The sequence below is a fragment of the Sus scrofa genome, chromosome 6 (genome assembly GCF_054392235.1).
Source record: "Sus scrofa isolate SSC_HxYL_T2T_F1_AM1 chromosome 6, Sscrofa_HxYL_maternal_Yorkshire_Landrace_v2.0, whole genome shotgun sequence".
Taxonomy (NCBI): domain Eukaryota; kingdom Metazoa; phylum Chordata; class Mammalia; order Artiodactyla; family Suidae; genus Sus; species Sus scrofa.
Window position 1 is genome coordinate 122,023,452 of NC_139388.1, and position 25,979 is coordinate 122,049,430.

Below are 25,979 nucleotides of genomic sequence, written 5' to 3' on the forward strand. Positions count from 1 at the left end.
GATGAAGGAATTTTCTCAGAAAATGTCATTCAAAGCTACCTTTCCAGGAAACATCCTATTTCCCAGAACAGCGTGGGTGTGGAGGGGAGGAATAATGAGAGAATTAAAGTTTCAGAGAGATAAACCTCCTTTGAAGTCATAATTTATTGACTACTTTATCTAGGTTCAGAGTCAAAATATTTCAGCAATACAGTATGAGAAGCAAAAATACTTTTATGCATCTTCCACTGGAGGAATTACACTCTCCCCCTTAAGACAGAAAATGAAAAGGAAAACTCCTTTGTGTGGAGAAAGATTTGTCACCAAATTCAGCTCATCTGGAGAAACAGGACAGATGGTCTGGTTCAATTCAGGATTGTGGTTTCGTGCCCTGCATGATTCACCAGTGAAGGTAAAGCAGCATTTCATTTCATTTGGGGTTCACTATTGGAAAAATAGATAGCAATGTCAATAACATTCTTTAGACCTTAGCAGGAAAATGAAATTAGAAATTATTTTTCCTATAATTTTACATTCAAGTGGATGAGGTGATGTTTAAAAAAAATACCTTCGCGAACTTAATAAATTCAGTGTGATTTGACTTAAAACCCTCTCTGGCTGAGATCTAGTAAATCATTCTTTTTTTTTTTTTTAACTGATATCAAACAAATTTATCAGAAAGGAAAACCTGGGCTGTGCAATTGGCTATTCTTACACATGGTCATTTCTTAAAATATTGTCAAAGGGACATTTCTGTGTATAATTTGCCAGTGAAGATGGATATTTAAAATGTACTTGAGCACATAGATTTGACCTATTCTTATAGTTTGCAGTTGGCTCATTTAAATAGTACCAAGGATGAATGATAACTTTAATAATGGGAAATCTGATTTCCTAACCTAGTTCAGCAAATAGATTTATGCAAATCTGAAGAGGTTAACTCCTGTGAGAGGCAGATATATTCCTGGACTATGCACAATACAGATTTCAACTTTCCTTGTTGATCATTTCCTGAATTTCAGTTTATAGTTAGAGAGCTTCACTCATTTATACCGAGCCCCATCTATGTAACTGGCTGAAACCTCTGGAAGGGCAGGGGTAGTGTCTCATCTGTTTGGATTCCATGATGAATAAGAAAGAGTAGTTCATCCTCATAGAGAGCAGTCCATGGGCATAGCAATTTTTATATTGTTGGCTTCCTCTGTGCCAGGCTCTGTCGTGGCTGCTACAAGTACCAAAACAAACAGAGTCAACTTTTTATTTTTGTGTGGCGAGACAGGTGGCCAAGGGATAAATATATACTATGTAGGTTTGAGGATGGAAAGTGCTGTGAAGGACCATGAAGCCTAGTAGTGTCGAAGAAAAGCTCATGGTATGGGGGTCGTAAATGTAAATGGGTTCCTGGGAAGACCTCACTGAAAAAGTGCTGTGGACTGAACTCTCCCCCCAAATTCATCTGTTGTGACTATATTTGGAAAGAGGTCCTATCAAAAGATAACTAAGGTTTAATGAGGCCATAAAGGTAGGGCCTGATCGTATAGGATTAGTGTGGTTATAGATTACGAGGAGTCCTCTTGTGGCTCAGTGGGTTAAAGATTCAGCGTTTGTCACTGCAGGGGCTCGGGTCACTGCTCAAGCATGGGTTGATTCCCGGCCAGAAAGTTCTATATGCCTTGGGCGTGGCCAAAAAAAAAGAAGGTTACAGAGTACTCCCTCTCCTACCCCCCTTCCCCTGCCGTGTAAGGACACAGTGGCATCTGCAGGACAAGAAGAGAGGCCTCTGCAGAAATCAAATCAGCCAACACCTTGATCTTGGACTTCTCAGCCTCCCAAATTACGAAAAAATAAATTTTTGTTATTTCAGCCCCCAGTACATGGTCTACTGTTGTGGTTTCCTGGGTTGACTAATATAAAGGCCACATCTGAGTAGAGAATTGAAGGAGATGTGAGGGCACAGAAGTGGGCCTTGTGGGCGTCTAACTGAGAGCTTTCAGGGTCCAAGCCAAAGCAAATAGAATGCCGCATGTGTCTATGCTGTGGTAGATAATTTACATCAAGCTATCCCAAGTCAGAAAAGCCCTCAAAGAAGGAGAGACTCTCACACAAGGCAAAATAATGAACTTCCAGGCCTTGCATTTACCAACACTCTTTCATGACTGATGGGATCAGCTGCTTCCAAAGGCCCAGCTTGAGGAGAAAGTGTAGCTTTCCCAACAGATAATTAAAATCAATGATTTTTCCTTTGGCCATGTTAGTAGACCAAGAAACTATTATTTTTTTCTAATAAAAAGTTAGATTATTTATTCACCCAGCAGATTATTAAAAGGACATCACCTATCATATCATCGAGGTCTAAAGCCACCTCCGAGGGCTAAGAAAGTATGACCTCAGGACCCTCTGTCCACAAAGGCCATGCCCTTTATAAACCATGCAGTTCTGGGTATGCATCAGCAAGCATGAACTATTCCGAATTAGCTTCTCTGTCATAGCCCCCACTGTTGTGAGTAGCTAATATAGATTTTAAAGAAACTGTTAGCAGGGATGTGATTTTCCTGCTGGAGCATCTTGTTACACTTTTTACTCAAAACCTCCAAACAGTAGATATACTGCTTTCTGCCCTATAACTGATAATTGCCCATCTAGAATGCAAAGCTTACAAAAAAAGAACAAATAAATCCAATTTTTGCCTCTCAATTCACTCTGTCACATAAGACAACATCAATTCCGTAGTATTCCCTTGCCATTTGCAAAGAGTATGGGGAAGAAACAAACCAGTAAACATAGAGTAAATTTACTGAACCAGGAAAAAACTTCCTCTGCCTACCTGTATGTGCACCTTTCTGCATACAGCTTGATAGGGTCCCAGAGATGAACAAACATAGGTCATAGCACTAGAATGAGTTCTGTTTTTTTCTTTTTCTTTTTATAGCCACACCTGGAGTATATGGAAGTTCCTGGGCTAGGGATCGAATTGGAGCAGCAGCTGCTGGCTTGCACCACAGCCACAGCAACCCTGTATCTGAACACATTTGTGACCTGCACCACATCTCAGAGCAATGCTGGATCCTAAACCCACAGAGTGAGGCCAGGGATCGAAAACACATCCTAACAGACACTATGTTGGGTTCTTAACCCACAGATCCACAACAGGAACTTGCAGAAAGAATTCTTTTTTTTTTTTTTTTTTTTTTTTTTTTTTTTTTTTTTTTTTTTTTTGCTTTTTAGGGCCACACTTGTGGCATATGGAAGTTCCCAGTGTCAGGGGTTGAACCAAACTGAAGCTATAGCTTCCAGCCTGTACCACAGCCATGGCAACACCAGATCTGAGCCACGTCAGCAACCTACACCACAGCTCAAGGCAACGCAGATACTTAACCCACTGAGTGAGGCCAGGGATTGAACCTACATCCTCATGGATACTACTTGGTTTCATTACCACTGATCCACAGTGGGAACTCTCAGAAGGAATTCTTTTTTTTTTTTAATGATTTTTATTTTTTCCATTATAGCTGGTTTACAGTGTTCTGTCAATTTTCTGCTATACAGCAAGGTGACCCAGTCACACATATACATATATACATTCTGAATTCAGATTTTGATGTTGAAAAACAGTGTGACCTGGGTTAATTTACTTAACCCATCTGAACCTCTGAGCTTATCCAACTAACCTGGAAAGATTGTTATGAGGGATAAAGGTACATGTAAACTGCTTAGCATAACGTTTACTGCATATTACACTCAATACATGATCTCTGGTAGTCAAAGAGGCGTGTTCTTCCCCATAGTATCTCCAAAGCCTGCATTTTAGTTGGAAATGGACTTGATAAATACTGGTATTCCATTGACACCACACTAACCTTAGGATTTATCATCATTTCTGTTTAATATAGAAGAAATGGAAACAAGTGAAATGTAAATGCTTTTCCACATTTATGAATTGCCTATTAACAATATTATTGAGGGTCTTCTAACTATATAATTTCATTCAGAGAGTGAATATTTCTGAAACTTCAGTATGCATTTAAGTAACTCAGGTAGCTTGTTAAAATATGCAGAAATCTGGGCTTCAGCCCTTGAGTTCTGATTTAGAACCTATCTAAATAATTCTGATCAGAAAGTCTGATGAGAAAGCTAGAAACACGTTGTACCATTATCTCTCATTATATGAAATATCAACTTACTACCTAACATTGGAAGGCTACCTAGCCTTCAAATTTAGCAATGGTGGTCTATAAGAATAAATACTGGAAATTTTGGCTAATAATGGGTAAATTCTTAATAAGAAGAAATTGGTTATAAATTATGTTCTCGCATAATGAGAGGGAATATTATTCCATAACGAAATATAATGTTCCAAAAGTATATCAGACGACATGGGGAAATAATTCACACTATACTAAATGGAAAATAAAAAGCAGTTTAAAATGTTATATAAAGATAGATATTACTATGGAAAAAAAACAACCACCGTACGCTGAAAAAGATGATATAAATAATAGCCAGTGACTATCAATGGTTAATTTAGGTAAGAAAGTTTTGATTAATCTTGTTCTTTGTCTTTTCTGAATTCTTCAACAGTTCTTCCTTGAATATGTAAGATTTCTGTTAGCATATTTTTAAAGCTATTAAAAGTAATGGCAACTTTTAATTATTAGGAAAACAACTTAAATTCATCCTAAGTAATGTTAAAACTTTATGCTATATTCATAGAATATTGAGTAACAAGGTTTAATGTTTTGAAGTTCTATTTTCTCATAGTTGAATATTGCTAGCTTACATTAGAGAGATAAGGTAGATGAATATTATCTATTATAAGACATTTTGTTAAAAATAATGTCTTTTTGAATGCTAATAGTAAAAGATAAGCTAAAACAGTAAGAAAGTATAGTCACGCAGTATATTTATCAAATTTCTGCTGCCACCCAGTGGCTGCCCAATCTGTTTTACATATTCTCTTCTCCTAGCTGATTGACCTGTAAAGTTACTCTACATTTGTAGGTAAAATCAGCCTGCCTCAAAGAAGCAGTGATTTTTTTTAGTTCTAAGAATGACAAGTGAAACCATATCAAGTAATAGAATTTTTTTTTCAATACATTAGCACTAAAATGTTTTGGATCCATGAAAGTAATTTGCCAACAACTCTCTTTGTTCCACAAATTCTAGAATCTCTTTCCTGCTATCACAGGGTCCTTCTTAAACTAATGTCCCATGAGTCCCATGCAAGGGACAGTTGCCACACAGTAGCAATTAACACCTGCTCACTGAATTGAATCCAGTCACTTTTAAATCTCAGAGAAGAGAAAAGCTGAGGATGAGGCCAAATTACATTTGGACATCTCCAGAAGGCAGCCATCTGCAGTTCAATAAGGACTTAACTAGATAGAACAGGACTGGCAGGTCTGCTAAGAGCTGAAACAGTGTCCTCAGTGTATGGTGTAACCAAAAACATGTAAAAGAAAAAAAAAAAAAAGCATGAAGGAAAAAGAAATATATCTGAACAAGTTTTAGTTCCAGTGAAAAGAAATTTTAGAAGATAAGCCACGCATAGAAGACCATATGAGAAACATAAAGGTCAGATCTGTAAATCAGTGTTTACATAGGTTTGCAAAAGTCTTGGGAGGAGAATGGAGAGATAAACACCAAATACTTTCACTGGTTACATGATGTGGGTGGAATAAAAGGAGAAAATGACCTTTTTTCCCTCACTGCTTTTTAAACTGTTATAATCAACTCAGATGACAAGAAATGTACTTTTTTGAAAAACCCTATGAAATATTGTGAAATGAAGGAATAGGTAATATGCAGTGGTCTAGTGACCTCTTGTATTTCTTTGAGTAGGAAGAGAGAAAAGCTACCTGAAATTGTCTTCAAGGCTGTAAAAGGCCATTTTCCCCCCAAAAGACATGAATGTAAGAAAGAGGGAGGGTTGAGATACTTTCGCACAAAGGAAGGCAATTTGGGGCCCACAGAGAACCAGGTCAACTAATGTAAAACAGAGACATCTTTTGACTGGAAGGTAACTCATGAAGTTGAAGCCAATACTAAATCAAGCTTAAGAAAGGGCATTGTCAAAAAATAATTTAGGAGCTAAAGGAAAATGAATAAAAAAGCACTTGTATGGAAGTATACACTTTTCAAATTCTAATTGAGTCACAGTGCCCAACAATGGTTGCCCTGCACAGAGCAGACTGGAAAATCCTTTAGTAATTGTGACAATCATGCTCATGACTGATGCTTATGGGTTATTAATTCTAAAGCAGGGAGGTGGCCTTAGAGGATGTGGAGGGTAGATCATGGACTGGTCAGCTGTAAAGATTTTCATCTCAGAGTATTTCATTCCTGTGTAGAAACCTTTTTTTTAGCCCAGGGGGTCATTTTAAGCTTAGTTTAGGTATATTTTTCACTTGGTGTGTGTGTCTGTGTGTGTGTGTGTGTAAAATTACCACAACTCTTGACTTTAAGGCACCCTTTTGATTTGGCTCGTTGCTGACAGATTTTGGCTTTGGATGGCTATGACCTCAAAGCCTCCTCATTTAGGCTTACTACAACCTAAATGAGGTAAGCTTTTGATTGTTTTATTAATTTTAAACAATTTAGGCTTATAAATGACTTGTATTCTTTTTTTTGTTTTCCTTTTTTCTTTTTAGGGTAGCACTTGCAGCATATGGAGGTTCCCAGGCTAGGGGCTGAATCAGAGCTGCACCTGTCTGCCTGTGCCATAGCCATAGCAACGCCAGATCCAAACTGCATCTGTGGCCTACACCACAGCTCACAGCAACACCAGCTCCTTAACCCCCTGAGTGAAGCTAGGGCTTGAACCCGCAACCTCATGGTTTCTAGTTGGATTCGTTTCTGCTGCGCCCCAGTGGGATCTCCTATATTCTTAAACTAAGTATATGTAAAAGGACTTAGCACATTTTTGTTAATGTTTCTGAGCTGTTTGAAAATCAATTAATCGAAATTTATCTTAGTTTCAGAACAGTAAGAGTTGATATACTTTTATATTCCTAATGAAACTACCAAAGTCGAGTTAAAAACACAGGAAATACATTAAGACCAATTAAAGTCTTTGCTTTCATGTCTTGATAAGATTGAACACTTGCTGACCACTTGTATATGGTGGACCTCCCCACTCGCCTCTCTTCCCCTGACCTGCTTTTTCTCCTCTGCATAATTATCACTACCAAAGACAAACCTTTTAGAATGGTTTGGGATAAGAATAAAGGCACAGCAGGAGTCCCCTGGAGTCCTAGAGGGTTCAGTCACTGTTATGGCTTGGGTCACTGCTCCGATGGGCGCAGACCTGGAACTTCTACATGCCTGGGATGAAACCGAAGAGAAAAGAATAAAAGCATGGCAATCAGTTACATAACATAGATGTGGTGCTTTTCTATTTTTCTGATCTCAAAGTTAGCTCAGATATGAGACTTTCAGTTTTTCTCAAGAAAGAGAAAAAAGAAGGAAAAAAGGACTATTTTCAAACATGAATTCTTCAACCAGTGCTAAAATCCATTTGGAATTTGATCCATATTACTATTCTTTAAAGTATATTGTGATAGTCCTTGTCACATTCTCATTTAACTTTGTAAACAAACAAATCAAGACATTAGCTCCTTAAACCTTTATGTCATTTGTTTCTACTTTTTGTTCCTCTCTGGTAGTTAAATATCTTGTGCTATATTTAATTAGATTAGCTTGAAGCAAAATTCTTTAGCATTAGTATGCCAAGAATCGACTTGGATGCTTGTTGAAAAGGTGGATTCTGGGTCTCTGATATTAGAATTAGTATTTTAGGGGAGTTCCTGTTGTGGCTCAGCAGTAACGAATGCAACTAATATCCATGAGGATGCAGGTTCCATCCCTGGCCTCACTCAGTGGGTTAAGGATCTGGTGTTGCTGTGAGCTGTGGTGCAGGAGGCAGTTGGGGCTTAGAATTGGTATTGCTGTGGCTGTGGCATAGGCTAGCAGCTACACCTCAGGTTAGACCCCTAGCTACTGCCATATGCTGTAGATGTGGCCCTAAAAAGACAAAAAATAAAAATTAGTATATTAGGAATAGAACTCAAGATTTTATCAGTTTTATAAATTTATATAAAGGCATTTTTTAAAGGCAACTCAGGTGATTCTGATACACATAGTCTAAAGATTTAGAGTATGTGACTATCATCTTCTTTTACTACACCTGCTATGTAGTATAACTCTAATAATCCCTTTAGAAGTTAATGATACCTAGAGAAAAGTGAGCAATTAAAGACATAACACTGATACCTCTGACAGGTAAGCATACATTAAAGAGAATGGTTTTTTGGATTTGTGGAACACTTATATGGGTTGGTACTTTCCAAACATATGAAATGAGTTCATTTCACAGTTTTGCACATTGGTAAATGATATTTTTCCCTTTCCTTTCCTTTTCCAATTTAGTTTCAGCTCCAGGGTTGCTGTCTCTTCCATTTTACCTTTTTAATTTATGTGACGGTTCACCCATAGGCTATTTGAGTAAGGTGATAAAAGTAAGTTTTTGACAAATTGAAATATACTCTCTGAGTTTTCATGTACTTAATATTATTTTCTATTAGTCTTTTCATTCAAGAGCATTTTACTTGAAAAGCAAATGTGCCCTACTGGTTAAAATTGAAGTCTCTTAGTTTTAACTTATTTTCCAACTTGTAATCAGCCCTTACGCTGAATCAACAAGAGTTAGGTCATTTATCTCTTCTTGTAGAAACTAGAAGTATATATTTCTTGAAAGGAAATTTCCGTCATTGAAAAAGGATGTGATATTCTAAATATCTTTTATCATCTTTGTTTAAATATATATGGAATCATGTACTACAAATTTAATATGGGAGTTAACCTTATTGAACTTCATTCTTAGGATTGATAGTATTGTATTCATAATATCCTCCAGCTAACTTTTAAATTTGCTCAGCTAATCCCTAAACAAGATTTTGGCTAATTGTGTAACGCTTGCCTTCATAAATATTAATACTCAATTTAACAACTTTAAGTTTCTTATCCTCTCTACTTTTTCAATTTATGCTGTAGAAAGAAGACCTGATGGTCAGAATTTGAAAAGAGGGTATTTCAGATATTGGATAATTACAGGCTGCAGTGTTAAAAATTTAATGTTGAAAAGTGAACGTATTAAATTTTTCTTTTCCTTTAGACTATAAAATAGTAACAAACCATAACAAATTAGATTCTAGGTGAAGACCTTAACCTTTTGATCCACAGTGACCAGAAGACCCTAGATAAAAGTTCATAAAAAGCACAGTAATAGAGATTATTTTGATATGAATAATTGAGGTCACTACCTTCTCATTTCATTCCTAACATTCCTTTGGTTCTCTGAATCATACAGACATGAATTAGACTTATTCTCTTCACTATATATCTTACTATTTCTCATGTTTTTCGCCTTAAGTATAGTGTAGCTTGTTCAAAAGAAAAGAGTGTGTTTTATTTTTGGTAAAATTTCCCAGAGTGCTTTTTATATGTAAAGTAGAAAGAACTTGGACGCTACAGAGTCGGAAATCTGGGGGTTGAGTTACAGCTCTGTCATTAGTAGCTATGTGGTTTTTAAATCTTTGATTCTTAACTTCTTTGGCTCATTTACACACATTACTTTCAGGAGTGCAAAGAAAATGTGTCATCTTTATGTTCTAGCTGACGACAACATGAGGGAAATTCAAAAATTTAGTCAAATCTGGTAGCCTCAGTCTGATCCAATTATTTAAAGCTATTTAAATAATGCCTTCGTTTTCAGAAAAAATCAATTGACTTTGTTTTTTAGAACAGTTTTAGATTTATGTAAAAATTGAAGAGACAGTAGAAATTGCTTATAACCTGTGTTCAGTTTTGCCTGTGATTAACGTCTTACTGTGATGTATTTATTGTGACTAATAAAACAATATTGATACATGATTATTAATTAAAGTCCCTAGTTTATTCATATTTCTTTAGTTTCACCAAATATCTTTTTCTGTTCCTGGATCCTGTGTAGAATATCCCATTATATTTAGACAATATGTCTTCTTAGTTTCCTGCTGGCTGTGACAGTTTCCTGGACTTTTCTAGTTTAAGGAAATAAATACTTAAATGCTGTTTAAATACTTTAAATACTGTTAAGGCATTTTATAGAATCTCCCTATGTAAGAATTTCTCATGTATTTTTCATGATGAAACTAGAGACATGGGTTTTAGGGAGGAAGAACAGCATTAAAGCGCTATTTTCATCCCACAATGCCAGGAGTTTATAATATCAACGAGATTTATCCCTATTGATGCTGACCTTTTTTTTTTTTTTTTTTTTTGGCTTTTTAAGGCTGCACCCATGGCAGGCATATGGAGGTTCCAAGGCTAGGGTTCTAACTGGCGCTGTAGCTGTCAGCCTACACCACAGCCATAGCAACACCAGATCTGAGCTGCGTCTGCAAACTACACCACAGCTCACAGCAACACCAGATCCTTAACCCACTGAGGGAGGCCAGGGATCGAACCCACAACCTCAGGGTTCCTAGTCGAATTCCTTTCTGCTGCGCCAAGATGGAAACTTCCATGCTGGCCTTGATCACCTGGCTTAGGTAGTGTTTGTCAGGTTTCTCTACTTTAACATTACTCAACTTTCCCCCACTTTCCATACTGTATTTTATTTTATTATAAATTTTATTGGAGTACAGGTGACTTACAATGTTGTGTTAGTTCCAAGTATAGAGCAAAGTGAATCAGCCATACATGTATATGCATTTGTTCTTTTTCAGATTCTTTTCCCATATAGGCAATCACAGAGGTTTTTTGCTTGTTTGTTTGTTTTTTGTTCTTTTTTTTCTTTTTATGGCCACACATGCAGCATAAGGAAGTTACCAGGCTAGGGGTTCAATCAGAGCTGCAGCTGCTGGCCTACATCACAGCCACGACAACACAGGATCCAAGCCACATCTGTGACCTCTACCACAGCTCATGGCAATGACGGATCCTTAATCCACTGAGGGAGGCCAGAGATCGAACCCTTATCCTCATGGATACCAGTCGGGTTCATTACAGCTGATCCACAGTGGGAACTCCAGGCAATCACAGAGTATTGAATAGATTTCCCCGAGCTACATAATAGATCCTTGTTACTGATGGATTTTTTGTATAGTAGCATGTATACACCAACTCCAACCTCCCCATTCTGTATTTTTTGCAAAGAGGTCACTATGAACAAACCACACTAAAAGAGTCTCTGTCCATGTTTGTTTCCTAAGTGTCTTGCTGTATAATTACCACAGACTTGGTGGCTTAAAATAGAAATTTATTCTCTCATAGTTCTAGAGGCCAAGGTCTGCAATCAAGGTGTCAGCAGTGTCCTGCTCCCTCAGAAAGTTCTAGGAGAGAATCCTTTTTCACATCTTCAAGCCCTGGTCTTTCCTTGTCTTATGGTAACATAACATTAACATCTGCCACAATCTTCACAGGGTCTTCTTGTGTCTGTCTTCTCCCCTTCTTATAAGGACTTCTGTCATTTTCCAATGGTATTGGAAACCAAGGTTCAAGCACTTAGGTGCACTCATTGCTACTAAGTTGTCATTGCTGGGAAACCTAGGATGATCTCATCTTAAGATCTTTAACATATTTACATCTACCTTTTCCCAGAATGAGGTCACATGGACAGATTCCAGGTGGACATATCTTTTGGCAAGCCACCATTCAACCCACTACCTCCTCCTTGAGGGGGGTGGGGTTTCTATATAAATTACTTCAAGGGAGATTTTTCTCTTCTCCACATCTATGTATTTATTCAGTTCTTTATTATATCAGTATGGACTCATGGATATTTTATATTTTAAGTTATAATGTAATAATATTTATGCTCTTGCTCAAATGGTTCTAGCTTTAGCCATTGGGAGAGGCTTCAGTTAACTCTTGTATTCCTTTGTAATATCCACATTAATGTAAAAGTTTTGTGGGTTTTGTTGTTGTTGTTGTTGTTCAAAGGGTGCTAATGGTGGAGAGCACTTCCTTATTTTCTGGCACTATAAGCTGCTCAAGGCTCATTATTTTTCCCATTCTTGCCCTATAATCAGCCATTTCTCCAAGGAGCCTTTACTCCTTTTATTGGAGAATGGTGTTGGAAACCAAGGTTCAAGCACTTAGGTGCACTCATTGCTACTAAGTTGTCATTGCTTCTAGAGCGTGGAGGTATGTATAGGTATTCTAACTCATATATATACACCTATATATAAATATTTCTATATGTAAGTATCTGTTTCTATATTAAGTTAAACATAAGTTCCTACTGATGTCTCCAACTCGAACTCATTACTAATGGGTCATCCTGTTCTCCTCTACTTGCTTACCTCCAAATTCCCACTCCACAGTGAGAAAGCTTGCTCCTACCATCTGCAAGCCTTTACTTATTTTGTTAATTCCAGTATAACACATATGGCAGTATCAGAAATACCCGCCTATAGGAAAAAATTAATCAACTAGAGTATAGTGCTTATGTGAACTTCTGCTTTCCTTTAGTCTAAGAAACTACTTCCAAAGTTACTTAGGTCAGCATCTTTTCCTATAACTCTTATTGGTGAGGTTGTTTCATACATTTGTAATACAGTTGGATTCACTGAGTCCTATCTTGCAATCCCTTGACCTCATTAATTATTGTTTTAGAATTTGTTTATGTCAATGTCACTCTTTGTTCTATGGGTTTTGACAAATCCATAATGCCATGTATCCATCATTATAGTATTTTTTTAAAAATTATAGTTGATTTACAATGTTGTGCCAATTTCCATTATAATATTATACAGAATAATTATATTGCTCTAAATATAGCCTGTAATTTACCTTTCTCAGCTTTTCTTCTCCCCTCATCAGCAATCACGGAGGATTTTTATGCTTCTATAGCTATTCTAGATGTAATATAATTTATATTATATGGTCTTTTCAAAGTGTTTTCATTTATTTAGCAAAATGCCCTTAAGGTCCATCCATGTCTTTTCTTGGCGTGATAGGTAGTTCATCTCTTTTTGCACCAAATAATATCCCATTGTATGGATGTACCACAGTTAGTTTATCCATTCATCTATTAAAAAGCATGTTGGTTGCCTCCAGTTTGAGTGATTGTGAATAAAGCCTCTATATATATTTGCATGCAGGTTTTTGTGTGGACCTAAGTTTGAAAATCAACTGGGTAAATACCTAAGAGCATAATTGTTCAATTATATGATAAGATTATGTTTAACTCTGTAAGAAAATGCCAAGCTCTCTTCCAAAATCTTGTACTGTTTTTTGCATTTCTACCAGTATCGAATAAGTATTCTGGTTGCTTTGCATTCTCAAATATCTCATTTGATATTGTCAGTTTTTTGAAGTTAAGCCATTCTAATACCTGTGTAGTGGTATCTTTTGGTTTTAATTTACAATTCCTTAATGGAATTTTGTGTTCACACTCTTTTCTTTTTTCTACTTAGGGCCATAACTGCAGCATATGGAAATTCCTGGCCTAGGGGTTGAATCATAACTGCAACTGCCACTTTATGCCACAGCCACAGCAACACAGGATCTGAGTGAGCTGTATCTGCAACCTATACCGAGCTTGCGCCAATGCTTGATCCTTAACCCATTGGGCGAAGCCAGGGACCAAACCTGCATCCTCAGGGACACTATGTTGTGTTTTTAATCCACTGAGCCACAATGGGAACTCAAGCAATATTAACATATGGTTATCATATGCCATCTGCGTATGTTCATTGGTGAGTTTTCTGTTCAGATCTTTTGTCCATTTTTTAGCTGAGTTGTTTGTTTATTGTTGAGATTTAAGAGTATTTGTATTTTGAACACATGTACATTATAAAATTTGTTTTGAAAATATTTTCTCTAAAGCCACGGCTATATTTTAATTCTATTAAAATAATTTTTTGCAGGATAGAACTTTTAATTTTAATAAACCCAATTTTTTCATTAATCATGCTTTAGTGTACATGAAGATTCATCTGCAGACTAAAGTTCAAAAATATATTATTCAGTTTTTCTAAAAGTTTTATAGTTTTTCTTTTTGCACTTAGATATTTGATTTATTTTGTTATTTTTGTGAAAGATATAAGTGTATTTTACTTTTTGCACATGAACATCTAATTCTAGCATCATTTGTTGAAAAAACTGTCCTTTCTATATTTACTTTCCCTTGTTCCTTTGCTAAAGATCAGTTGATTATGTTTATGTGGGTCTGTATCTGGCCTCTTCATTCTGTTCCATTGATCTATGTGTCTATTCTTTCATGAATAGACATGCTGCCTTTATTATTGTAATTTTATAGTATTGAAGTCAGGTAGCATTGGTCCTATGACTTTGTTCTTCTTTCTCACGATGGGGACTCCTTTTTCCTTTCTTTTTTTTTTTTGGCTTTTTAGGGTGATTTCATGTCTAAGATGAACTACTCTGACGTCACTGGGGAGAAAAAGGAGAAAGAGAAAATGAACAGAGACACTCATGAACTCGTACAACAACTCAGGAAAGAGATGATGAGAATCTGGTCTCTAGCATCAGAGATCACAGGAGATAGATTTGAGAGATGATGTGTAGGAGCTAGGATAAACAGGATTCAGGAAATCCTATCATGCACGTGTAGTTCTGGGGGTGGGGGTGAATAAATGAATGAGGGGAAGCATGAGGCTGGGATAACCTTTAGTTTTCAGTGTTGAGTATAAAACAGCACTGATATCTAATTCATCCAACAAAGGAGGAGAATCCATTTAGGGGAACGGTGTAAAATTCAATTTGACACACATTGATCTGGATGTGCCTGTGAGGCATCAAAATTGTAAGAGTAATAGGCAATTGAATAAATGATTCTGAAGCTTTGGAAAAAGATGTGGGCCAGAGCTACCTATTAACGTGTCATCAGCTTATAAATAATTGTTCATATCATTAGAATTCAGGAGAATGTTCCAGGATAGCGTGTAGAGAGAAGAAACCATGGCCTGAGGACATAACTGTGGGAAATTCCTGTTTAAATGGGGCAGGATGCAAAGCACTCTCAAAGGGGACTGAGAAGTGATGGTTTGAGTAAAAAAGGAGCAAGAAGAAACTTAACAGAAGACAAGTGTGTCAGCAGTATCATATGAGCTAAAAGTAGCAGTAAAAGTCAGAATCTAAAGATGTCCAGTGGGAGTTCCCATTGTGGTGCAATAGTAACAAACCTGACTACTATTCATGATGATGCAGGATGCAGGTTTGATCCCTGTCCTTGCTCAGGGGTTAAGGATCTGGTGTTGCACTGTGGTGTAGGTCACAGACGTGGCTTGGATCCCACCTTGCTTTAGCTGTGGTATAGGCCAGCAGCTACAGGTCCGATTCAACCCCTAGCCTGGTTTTATGTGCAAAAGCAAAATAAATGCATAAATATATAAGTCCCGTGTATTTAGAATCATGGATTCAAGATTTTCCAAAGCTTTTTGTAATTTATATATTAAATGACTGAATGAGTAAAAAATAAAATTCTACAATAATTCAGGGTATTTTTTGATGAGAACAGAGGCTACCACATAGCATTTAAGGAGTGAATTAAAAGTGAGAAACTGAGGGCATTCCTCTGTGGTACAGTGGGTTAAGGATCCAGTGTTGCCACAGCAGTGGCTTTGGTCGCTGCTGGCGCGTGGGCTCAATCCCTGGCCTGGGAACTTCCACATGCTGTGGGTGTTGCCCCCCAAAAGTGATAAATTGAATACAGTAGATATAGAACTTTCCAGAAAATTGAGGGAAATGGGAATATAAGACCAATAGAAAAAGAGTGATGCAAGGTTAAGTGGGTTTTGTTTTGTCTCTCTTTGCTTTCTTTTTATTTTTAAGTAAAAGAGATTTTAGCCTGTTTATGGGTTGATTTTCTTTCGGTCAGGGGAGACACTGAACCTAAAAGGAAGTGGGTTTTGGAGAGACAGAACAAAGTGGTATGGAAGTGAGTCGAAGACATTGGACTTTGAAAGGATAAGATTAGAGGGAAAGAAGTTAGGATGGCTGCAAATTTAGACAGAATGTGGGGCCGGGAGAAAGTGATCTGCTAGGAGAGAGAGGGGGCTGGGCGTGGAATGCATATGTAAATTTTTCATGAATCTAACTGGGTAAGGATTGCCCATTAAACCATTTAATTACAAGTGCTTATTGACTCAATGCTTCAGAGCTCCGAGGCGTTGTGTTCACAAAGATACTCAGAATGAAAGCCCTTTATCTGGACTGTCAGGTGGAAATATAAAAACAAGTAGTCATAATATTGACTTTCCTTCTGATGAGCCTGCCCATGCCATTTTAGAGAGAGTAAGAAAAATTCATCCGGTATTGGAGAGCTGTGTTTGTCCATCGCATTCTGGGTTCTGTTGTGCCATGTTTACTTCCTGTCTTTCCCACTAGGGCAGTGTGACAGAGTGGGAAGAGCCCACGCTCCAGAGCTCTTTCTGAATCTTACTCTTTCTGTTTAGAAGCTGAATGTCCTGGGGCAAGTTACTTCCAATCTCTTAGCCTCAGTGTCCACATTTACGAAATAGGTACAGCTACTGTATGGGTTCAGTGCAAGACACAAACTCTGAATGTTGCCCAGTACTTGGAACATCCTAGGGTTACCAGTCTCAGTTCCTTTCCTAGGCTGTGAACCCCTAAAGGGTGGGGAATGTCTTAGTCGCTGATTCCCAGTTCTTAGCAAAATACTGGACACATACATGTATGCACACACACTCTTAAAAAATGCTGGTTTCTGATAGACACAGGGGACAAATAAATAAGAAAGTACTACAGCCATTAATATTTTATAAGTAAAAGGAAAATCTTTTTTTTTCTTTTTTCTTTTCTTAGGCCCACAGGTGCGGCATATGGAAGTTCTCAGGCCAAGGGTTGAATCGGAGCTACAGCTGCCGGCCACAGCCACAGCCACAGCAATGCCAGATCCAAACCACATTGCCACCTATACCACAGCTCATGGCAACACCGTATCCTTAACTCACTGAGCAGGGCCAGGGATGAAACCCGCATCTTTATGGATACTGGTCAGTCAGGTTCGTTACTGCTAAGTCACAATGGGAACTCTTTTTTTTTTTTTTTGTCTTTTTGCCTTTTCTAGGGCCGCTCCTGCGGCGTAAGGCAGTCCCCAGGCTAGGGGTCCAATCGGAGCTGTAGCTGCCGGCCTTTGCCAGAGACGCAGAAATGCAGGATCTGAGCAGCATCTATAACCTACACCACAGCTCATGGCAACGCCGGATCCTTAACCCACTGAGCAAGGCCAGGGATAGAACCTGCAACCTCATGGTTCCTAGTCAGATTCGTTAACCACTGTGCCATGACGGGAACTCCAGGAAACTCTTAATGAAAATGATATACACTAATTTGTATCTCTGTCTTTAAGCAGAGGCTTTTCAGCATCCTGACTGCTCCCCTTTGCCCAACATAATGATATATAGTAACCTTTTTGCTTTTCTTTTAAAAAAAAATATGGTTGCTAAGGTTGCCTTTGACACCTAATGAAAAATAACTGCACATTTCATTTTGGTTATCATTCTGGCATAGATCAGTGCACAAGTGTATCCCACAGTAGCAAAGAGTTGACTGTGTAATTGTTCTCATTATGAGATTTCCTCGGTAGCCTACTTGTTAGATATAAACACTTAACATATATAAAGATAATGTGCAATTCTCTATTTTTGTTTTAAAAGTGTCACAGACACTGTCAGGGCTCCCAAAGAAATCTAATGAAAATCTAGCCTGGTTAAAAGCTTCTGTTCCTGGGTTATCAAAAACTGAGTGGAGGGGGAAGGTACATTATAAAGAGGGAATATGAGCATAAACTCTTGCAGAAAACAGATTTTTTTTTTGAAAAAAGGATTGTATCCTATTTTCATGGTTACAACTTGTTTATTTATTTACAGAGAAATTCATTAACAGCACGATCAGTGGCTGAGTGGTAAGTACTGAGTTTTCTGTGCACAAAACAAGGCTGAGTGCAAGGGATCATGACATTTGCTTGCAGTGGCTGTGGCTACAAGGCTGGCTCATTAGTGAGCTCTTGCATTCACCGTTGTTCTCTGTTTCTCTATTTCTGCACATACAAGGGGAAATCTGAAACCAGAACTCTGGGTTCTGGTACTGTTCCCACTAAAGGCAGTGAGTGGAATTGTCACTCATAGCTTTTTTTCCCTCCACAGCTCAGTTTGTCACCTGGGTTTGCAAGTAATTTGTTTGTTTGTGAAATGCAAATCTTATCTGACATTCTGTGTGCAAGAGAGAGGACAGTGGAAGGGACCTGTCAGGCCTTGCTTAGGACTCAGTGGATTTCTCTCTCTTGAGGCTTGGCAGGAAACTTTGAGGAGCACAGGATCCAATGGGCAGGAGTGGAGAGCTGAAAAATCTAAGATGTTTTATCTGTTATAGGTTATTTTGCTTCCTTCTGTCTCTGTCATATGGTATCCAGGGGAGTGTTACCCCATGGCCTTATTTTAGGAATTGCTATGTCTCTAGTCATTATAACTCTACTCTGTACTGGAAAATTGTTGCAGTGCAATCACTGAGCAGCAGTGATTTTGGCAGAAAATTTCTTTGAATGGGTTTAAAGATGGATTCATACTATGTCATAAAAAGGGAAGAAATGTAATTTGTTTGTTTAGTTTTGCTTTCTGTACCTTAATTGACCAGTAGAATATGAAACAGGTATTCCCCCCTTTTTTTGAAATTACCCCTGTATATAGGGATAGCATTTATTTTAAAATTGTCTACTATTTTGCCAGTCATCAGCTTTTTCTGCCTATGAGACAGAAAGCGTTACTCTCCTCTTTAGAATGTTTTTTTTCCCCCAAACTGCTTTTCCTTATCTAATAGTTTTTTCCAAATGGTCTTGACTTTCATTCCATCAAGAAAGGACTTGATTACATATTATTTTAGTTCAATTTCCTTGGTATTGATTTTAACCTCTTCAGAAATGTAAAAGTAAAACTGGCATTTCATTACCCAAAGATTTATTCCTTTTGTATTTTATTATACTGATTTTTATCTTTGGCCATATTTTAGTTGTTAATAATTGATTTTTTAATTTTTTTCTAGTCTCACCTTCTTTCCGTTGTAATCAACATTTCAGGATGACAAAGATAGTTGCTACAAATGAATGAGCATATACCTATAAAGTGCCTAATTGCCTAGCAGACATTCCCATTTAATTCCCCTAACAACTGTAAGGTATGGAATTGTCACTGTGCCCACTTTACACCGTCAGAGAAGTTACACACAGCTGCTACATGGCTGACCTGGGATTCATGGCCACTTATGGCTAATAAACCTCCTGTTCTTTCCATTGCACTTAAGTGAAACATTTCAAGCCTTGATGATTATGGATTAAATATTTCAGGAACCAAAAATTTCGACCAAAAAGAAAGCTTAATTGCTGGCACATAAACACTGATTAATGCATTCATGTGAATCAGTACCAGGTAGAACACATGAAAGGAAACCCATTAAATCAAATAAGATAGCTTCAATTTTTTTTTTCTGGAACTCAGAATAACTTCCTTTTTATCTATTAAAATCTATATTTTATGTTTTAGAGATCCTTTTTTAGGAATGTTTAAAGATATAATAAGAAAAGTAATGCAATGAAAATGGAAAAGACATAAATGGCATCAATAGAAGGCTGTTAATCTAAATTGTGATTTGTCAGGGCAGTGGTATTCTCCATAGCAATTAAAAGAACAAAAACCTATATATTTTGATTTAGAAGGGTGACAGTAACAAGTTATAGATAATATGTGTTGTTTAATCAATTATTTTGGGTTTTTTTTTTTTTTTTTTTTTTTTTTTTTTGCTTTTTAGGGCTGCACCCACGGCATATGGAGGTTCCCAGGCTAGGGGTCTAATCCGAACTACAGCCACCAGTCTATGCCACAGCCACAGCAATGCCAGATCCGAGCCACATCTGTGACATACACCACAGCTCTTGGCAAGGCCAGATCCTTAACCTACTGAGCAAGGCCAGGGATTGAACCTGCAACCTCATGGTTCCTAGTTGGATTCATTTCCCCTGCGCCTTAATCAATTTTTAATAAAAGTATAAATATGATTATATGGACATAGGGCAATGTCTGTGTAAGGGTAGCAAAAAAAAAATTTCCAGTAGGGAATTATCTTAAACTATATTCACCAAAATGCTAATAATGATTACCTTTGTGGTCTGAAAGCAGTGATAATTTTACTTCGTAGTATAAATACTTTAAAAGAAGTAGATGATAAGTCAAAAAGATATCATATGACAACACATATGTGGAAACTAAAATGTGACACAAATGAACATATACAAAGCAGAATCAGACTCAAATAGAGAACAGACTTGTGGTTCCAAGGGGAGGGAGTGGAATGGACTGGGAGTTTGGGGTTAATAGATGCAAACTGTTAAATTTAGAATGGATAGATAACAGGTCCTACTGTGTAGCGCAGGGAACTATATCCAAAATCCTGGGATAGGCCATGATGGAAAATAATATTAAAAAAATACTGTATGTATTATGTATATGTATGACTCAGTCACTTTGCTGTGCAGCAGAAACTGGCACAGCATTGTAAGTCAACTATAGCCTAATAAAACATTTTTTAAAAATTAAAATAAAAGAATTAGGTGAGTTTAAGGGTAAGTTTTGTAACTTTTTTTTTTTTTTTTGGCTGCACCTGCGGCATGCAGAGAAGTTCCCGGGCCAGGGATGGAACCCATGCCACAAATATCTGCATTTAAATGTTTATATTCTATCCATGATGGCCAAGAATTGGAAGTTAACTAAATATCTGTTAACATGTGAATAACAGATATTAACACAATGGAATGCTAGTCAGCAATAACAACAAATGAACTAGTGATACATGCAGTCACGTAGATGAATATCACATCCGTACTGGGCAAAGCAGTCTGATAAAGGAATGTATACTGTATGCTTCCATTTATATGAATTTTTGTAACAGGTGAGATTAAACATAGTTGCAGAATTTTGATCAGAGTTTGCCTGTTAACTGTGGGAGGAGAGAGAGAAATTGTTGGTATGAGAGAACTTCTTTGGGTGATAGAAATATTCCATATCTTGATTAAGGAGGTAATTTTATAGGTGAATACTTTTGTTAAAACTCATAAACTACACATTTAAGATGTGTATTTGTAGGTAAATTATAACTCATTGAATCTGATAAAAAATTTTAATCAAATAAGTATTTAGTTTCTGCTATGTATAAGACAAAGTCTTGAAGTCATGAAGTCTTAGCATTTCAAGTTCCTTAAAAAAGATGGTCTTTCTTTTCTATGTAGATGTTAGTTAGCCTCCCCCTCAGCTCTATTCATTGATCTCTCCTTCCTGGCCTCCACCTTTCTTGCCCACATGCAGTATCAGTTATTTTGTTTTTGTTTTTGTCTTGTTTTGTTTTGTTTGAGACTGGTTTGACCTAATAGTAATCATTTTAAGAAGTTTTATTTTGTTTGCTTTGTTAATGTTAAAAAGATGTGGTCACATCCATGGTTCTGAAAAATTGGCACACTATAGAGATGAACAGATAAGCATCCAACTTTCATCATCATCCCTACTAGTTATTTTATACAATAAATCCTTGAATATCAGTTTGTTACTGATGCTCTGATGCTCAGGCCAAATAATCTTCTCAGATTCACATATCAAGACTCCCAAACTCTAGGACTCAGATGTCATTCATTATGCACCCTTTCATATTTATGACAATCAATTTTCATTATAAAATTCCGTTTATATAACTCAAATGCTTCTCTATAATTTTCAAGAATAAAGAGTGCCACTTCCGTCCTACTATAATCCAGATCATGAAACCTGCCTCTTTCTTGTATCTTAAGTATCTATTTTCCTTTTGATGTTGATATTAAAAGTAAGGATACAATAAGAGAAAAAGTTGGAGTGATTTTTTTTTTCACTGTCTTATTTACACTCCATTTATATAATGTATAAATCTTGGCTAAAATTCTCTAATTCTTCTCTGGAACTTCAACAGATTAGATCTAACGAACCCTAGAGATTTCTTCCTACATTTCTGAGTCTATTTCTCTCTGTACACTGTGTGTCTTTTAGTGGTTAGTATGACCCAAGAGAAAGTCCAAAAGTGAAATTTAACATTCTTATATGCTTCATTTATTATGCATGAGGCATGTAATTTATATGTTGCCTTACTTAAAATATGTCTGTGTTTGATATAGCACACTGACCAGCTGCTTCATGCAAGCTATAAAAATTTTTCTTTGGTTTAACAATAACTTTGGAGAATTGTTATATAAATCTTAGAAATGTTAACATGGAAAAAGAAATATACTTTGATTTTGCAGAAAGGTCCTCCCAAATCAATAGTAGTAAATAATTAACTTACCTCATTGGAAACATTCTTTAACCTTGAGCTAGCTCACAATTGCATTATTCTTTTTGATAAAAATGGTATAAACAAGTCATAGGCAAAACATTTATTTGGCTTTAGGATGTGAAATAGACTTTTAATCATTTGCCTTCAGGCCTATCCAATCTTTGTTCTACTTGGTTGAATTTTCTGTGTGTTTGTGATGAAAATGAAAGAACCTAAAACATTGCACATTCTGGTATGTTTCCACCCATAATTCACAATACTTCTTTTTTATCTCTCCTTCTCAAGGTTCAGCTTATATTGTTGTGTGCTTTTCTTGTTGAACATGTAGTAGGTCTGATAAACCAAGCCCTTTCCTTTATCATCTTTAAAAATAGTCAAGTCACAAGGAGACTGATTCTAAGGATTAAACTGTGTACAAATAAATACATACCAAAGCCCAATTAGTTCATGGTCATCTGCTAACTTGGAGAATATCAAGTGATTTTCTCTGTGATTTAGCCTTATGTAGTTTGTGTTTTCCTACCCAGAATTAGGATGTGCATGTGTGTTTTAGTCAAATCCAATGGTGAGAGACTTCTGGAGCTCTTGGAAGACTTGAGCAAGGGGTGGGGATGGGGACATTCCTATGAATACCCTGGGGTTGTGTTTCCATATTGTCCCTTTGTATTCCATTTCTCTGGCCTGTATTCCCCAAAGCCTGAACTGTGTTTCTTAAAGAGACTTGGAATAGATCTTGCTACAAATCTCAGAATTGTGGATGTGAAAGAGGGGTGGATATCAAGTGGGAGGCAAAGTTCAATGTGACTTCACTCCAGCTTCAGCAGGTAAAAACTGAGTGGCCTGCTTTTACTTCATAATAAAAGGAAACCTATATACAAAGCTGTAAACTACTGAAAACATCTTTTCTGAAAAAGCCAAATATGGACTTTTTATAAACAAGTATATGTAATTGCAGCCTCATTTTTCTTCTTTTTCATTTAAAATTTTGTTTTATTTTTTTCATTATAGTTGATTTGTAGTCTTCTGTCAGTGACTGCTGTACAGCAAAGTGACCCAGTTATACATATACACACATTCTTTTTCTCACATTATCTTCTATCATGTTCCATCACAAGTGATTGGGTATAGTTCCCTGTGATTGTTGCTTATCCATTCTGAATGCAATAGTTTGCATCTACTAACCCCAATCTTCCACTCCCTCCCTCTCCCCCCACAGCCTCATTTTTCTGGTCATGGAGGCAGAGAGCTTAAATATTTGAGTGGCCAGTGGTAGCATGTTCATTGCCCACCCCCCATTCTCTAATAGGTATTGTAGATTACACAGAAAATGGAAAATGAGAGTCAATTTTTTTTCCTTGTTATAATCCCCAAAAGAAGGCAGAGGAAGGAAGAAAGAAGAACAAAAAAGAACTGCAAATTTAATTATCCAGAGCGGTTGAATTAAATGCCCTCCGGAGGCAACCAGGGAGCAAATATTACACACCTGAGGAAAAGAATCAATGCTGATAGACAGCTACTAATCTCCTAGGCCACTTGCATTAGGACAGCCGGCCCGAATTACCTGGGTGTCACCTGATTGGCCAATAGTAAGGTCAGGATTTTGGTCCAGCAGGTGCAAAACCTGTTGTTTACTTAACAATGTTGGCAGCAGCTGCTGCTGCTTGTGCTGTTTCAAAGCAATTAAAGAGTGTGCTGTTTATAAGGTTGCCAGGTGCTGGCTTCCTTGTGTGCTATGACAGGTGGGGCAAAATTTCATGGAAACACCTGCCAGCCTCCAAGACAGACCTGTGCTAACTGGCTATTATGTACATAGCATTTAATCTTTCATGGGTTTAGCTGACAAAGCAGGAAACATAGCTACAACATCCACAAAGGGCTGAAGAGATATGATATATAAGTACTTTTTGCTTGCCACTGCAGACAGGCTATTTTGGATGTTAGGAAGATTCTATGATATTACACTTATCAGTGTGTTTGGAGAGCACAGAAAACATCCCAAATAGAAAAAAAAGTTACCTAGAGGCATCATATATTAATCATTATTGTTATCAAACTGATTTATGAAACTTTATAGCAATTACCTCCCAGTGTTGAAAAGCTTCTTACTGTCTTTCCCTCTAGTTATAGTTTTCTTCTTCTTAGAATAGTTGACACAAGAAAAGTACCCAATATGCATCCTAGAAATAAGTGAAAATAACTACTACAGCTTTTGGATTTATTTGGGTTTTTTTGGGAACACATAAGTGACTTGGGTCTTTTGTTTTCTTTGCATGAACAACAGAAGACTCCTTGTGGAAGAAATAGAAACCTAGAGATTTTCCAAAGGTTAGATAATGACTATTTTCTCTTTGATAAGTAAATTCACATGAACTGAGGAGACACATATAGACTTCCATTTAAAACAGGCTTGACATTTCTTAGCCATCTACCAAGAAAAAAAGTTCTTCTATTTTAGAGCTGTGGAAACTCGATAAACTCAATAAAGAAGTCTAATGATGTTGTCTTAGAGCTGTATTTTTTGTTTCTAATTTTCCATTGAGAAAGTGCCAAGGGGATGGGGGAGAGAGTGGGATGGACTGGGAGTTTGGGGTTAGTCCAGGCAAACTATTATATTTAGAATGGATAAACAGTATAGCACAGGGAACTTTGTATAGTTCTATATATAGGCCGTGATAAAAAATAATATAGAGAATACACACACACACACATATATATATATATATAGACTGTGTCACTTTGCTGTGCAGCAGAAATTGGTACAACATTGTAAATCAACTATACTTTAATAAAAATAAATAACTCTTCTATCATTAAAAAAAAAGAAGTACCTGATGATATTCTGCCCACAGACAAGGTAGCTATAAGTAGCTATCAGTTTGTGATATTTGAGGTGTATCTTCAATCTATCCCTCTTGCAACCCTTTCTTCCATTTTCTTCCTTTTTTTGTTTTTTTGTTTTTTTGGTTTTTTTTGCCTTTTCTAGGGCCGCTTCCCTCAGTATATGGAGGTTCCTAGGCTAGGGGTCGAATCAGAGCTGTAGCCACTGGCCTACACCAGAGCCGCAGCAATGCAGGATCCAAGCCGCGTCTGCAGCCCTCACCCCTGAGCAAGGCCAGGGACCGAACCCGCAACCTCATGGTTCCTGGTCGGATTCGTTAACCACTGCGCCACAACGGGAACTCTACATTTTCTTCTATTAATAGTTGCCTTTCCAGGGAGTTCCTGCTGTGGCAAAGTGGGTTAAGAGTAAGACTGCAGGGGCTTGGTTGCTGCTGAGGCTCAAGTTTGCTCCCCAGCAGCAGGCTGAAGGATCCAGTGTTTCCTTACTGTGGTGTAGGTTGCAGCTGTGGTTCAGATTCATTCCCTGACCTGGGAACTTCCAAATACCATGGGCATGGCCAAGAAATTTAAAAACTAAAATAATTTAATACATTGCCTTTCCATTATAGATTATTATAAGATATTGAATATAGTTCCCTGTGCTATACAGTAGGTCCTTGTTGTTTATCTATTTTATATTTAGTAGTGTGTATCTGTTAATCCCAAACTCCTAATTTATCCCTCTCCCTCTTTCCCCTTTGGTAACCATAAATTTGTTTCATATGTCTGAATCCATTTCTGCTTTTTAAATAAGT

At 37.1% G+C, this 25,979-nt stretch overlaps 1 long non-coding RNA gene across 1 annotated transcript in view; it reads left to right on the plus strand.

Moving 5' to 3' along the window:
• LOC102162836 (uncharacterized) overlaps positions 1-25,979 on the plus strand; it is a 33,214-nt gene that overhangs the window by 1,451 nt on the left and 5,784 nt on the right. The window contains exon 2 of the long non-coding RNA XR_014807845.1: positions 164-391. This is a non-coding gene — a long non-coding RNA (uncharacterized LOC102162836). The remainder of the gene's footprint in view (positions 1-163; positions 392-25,979) is intronic.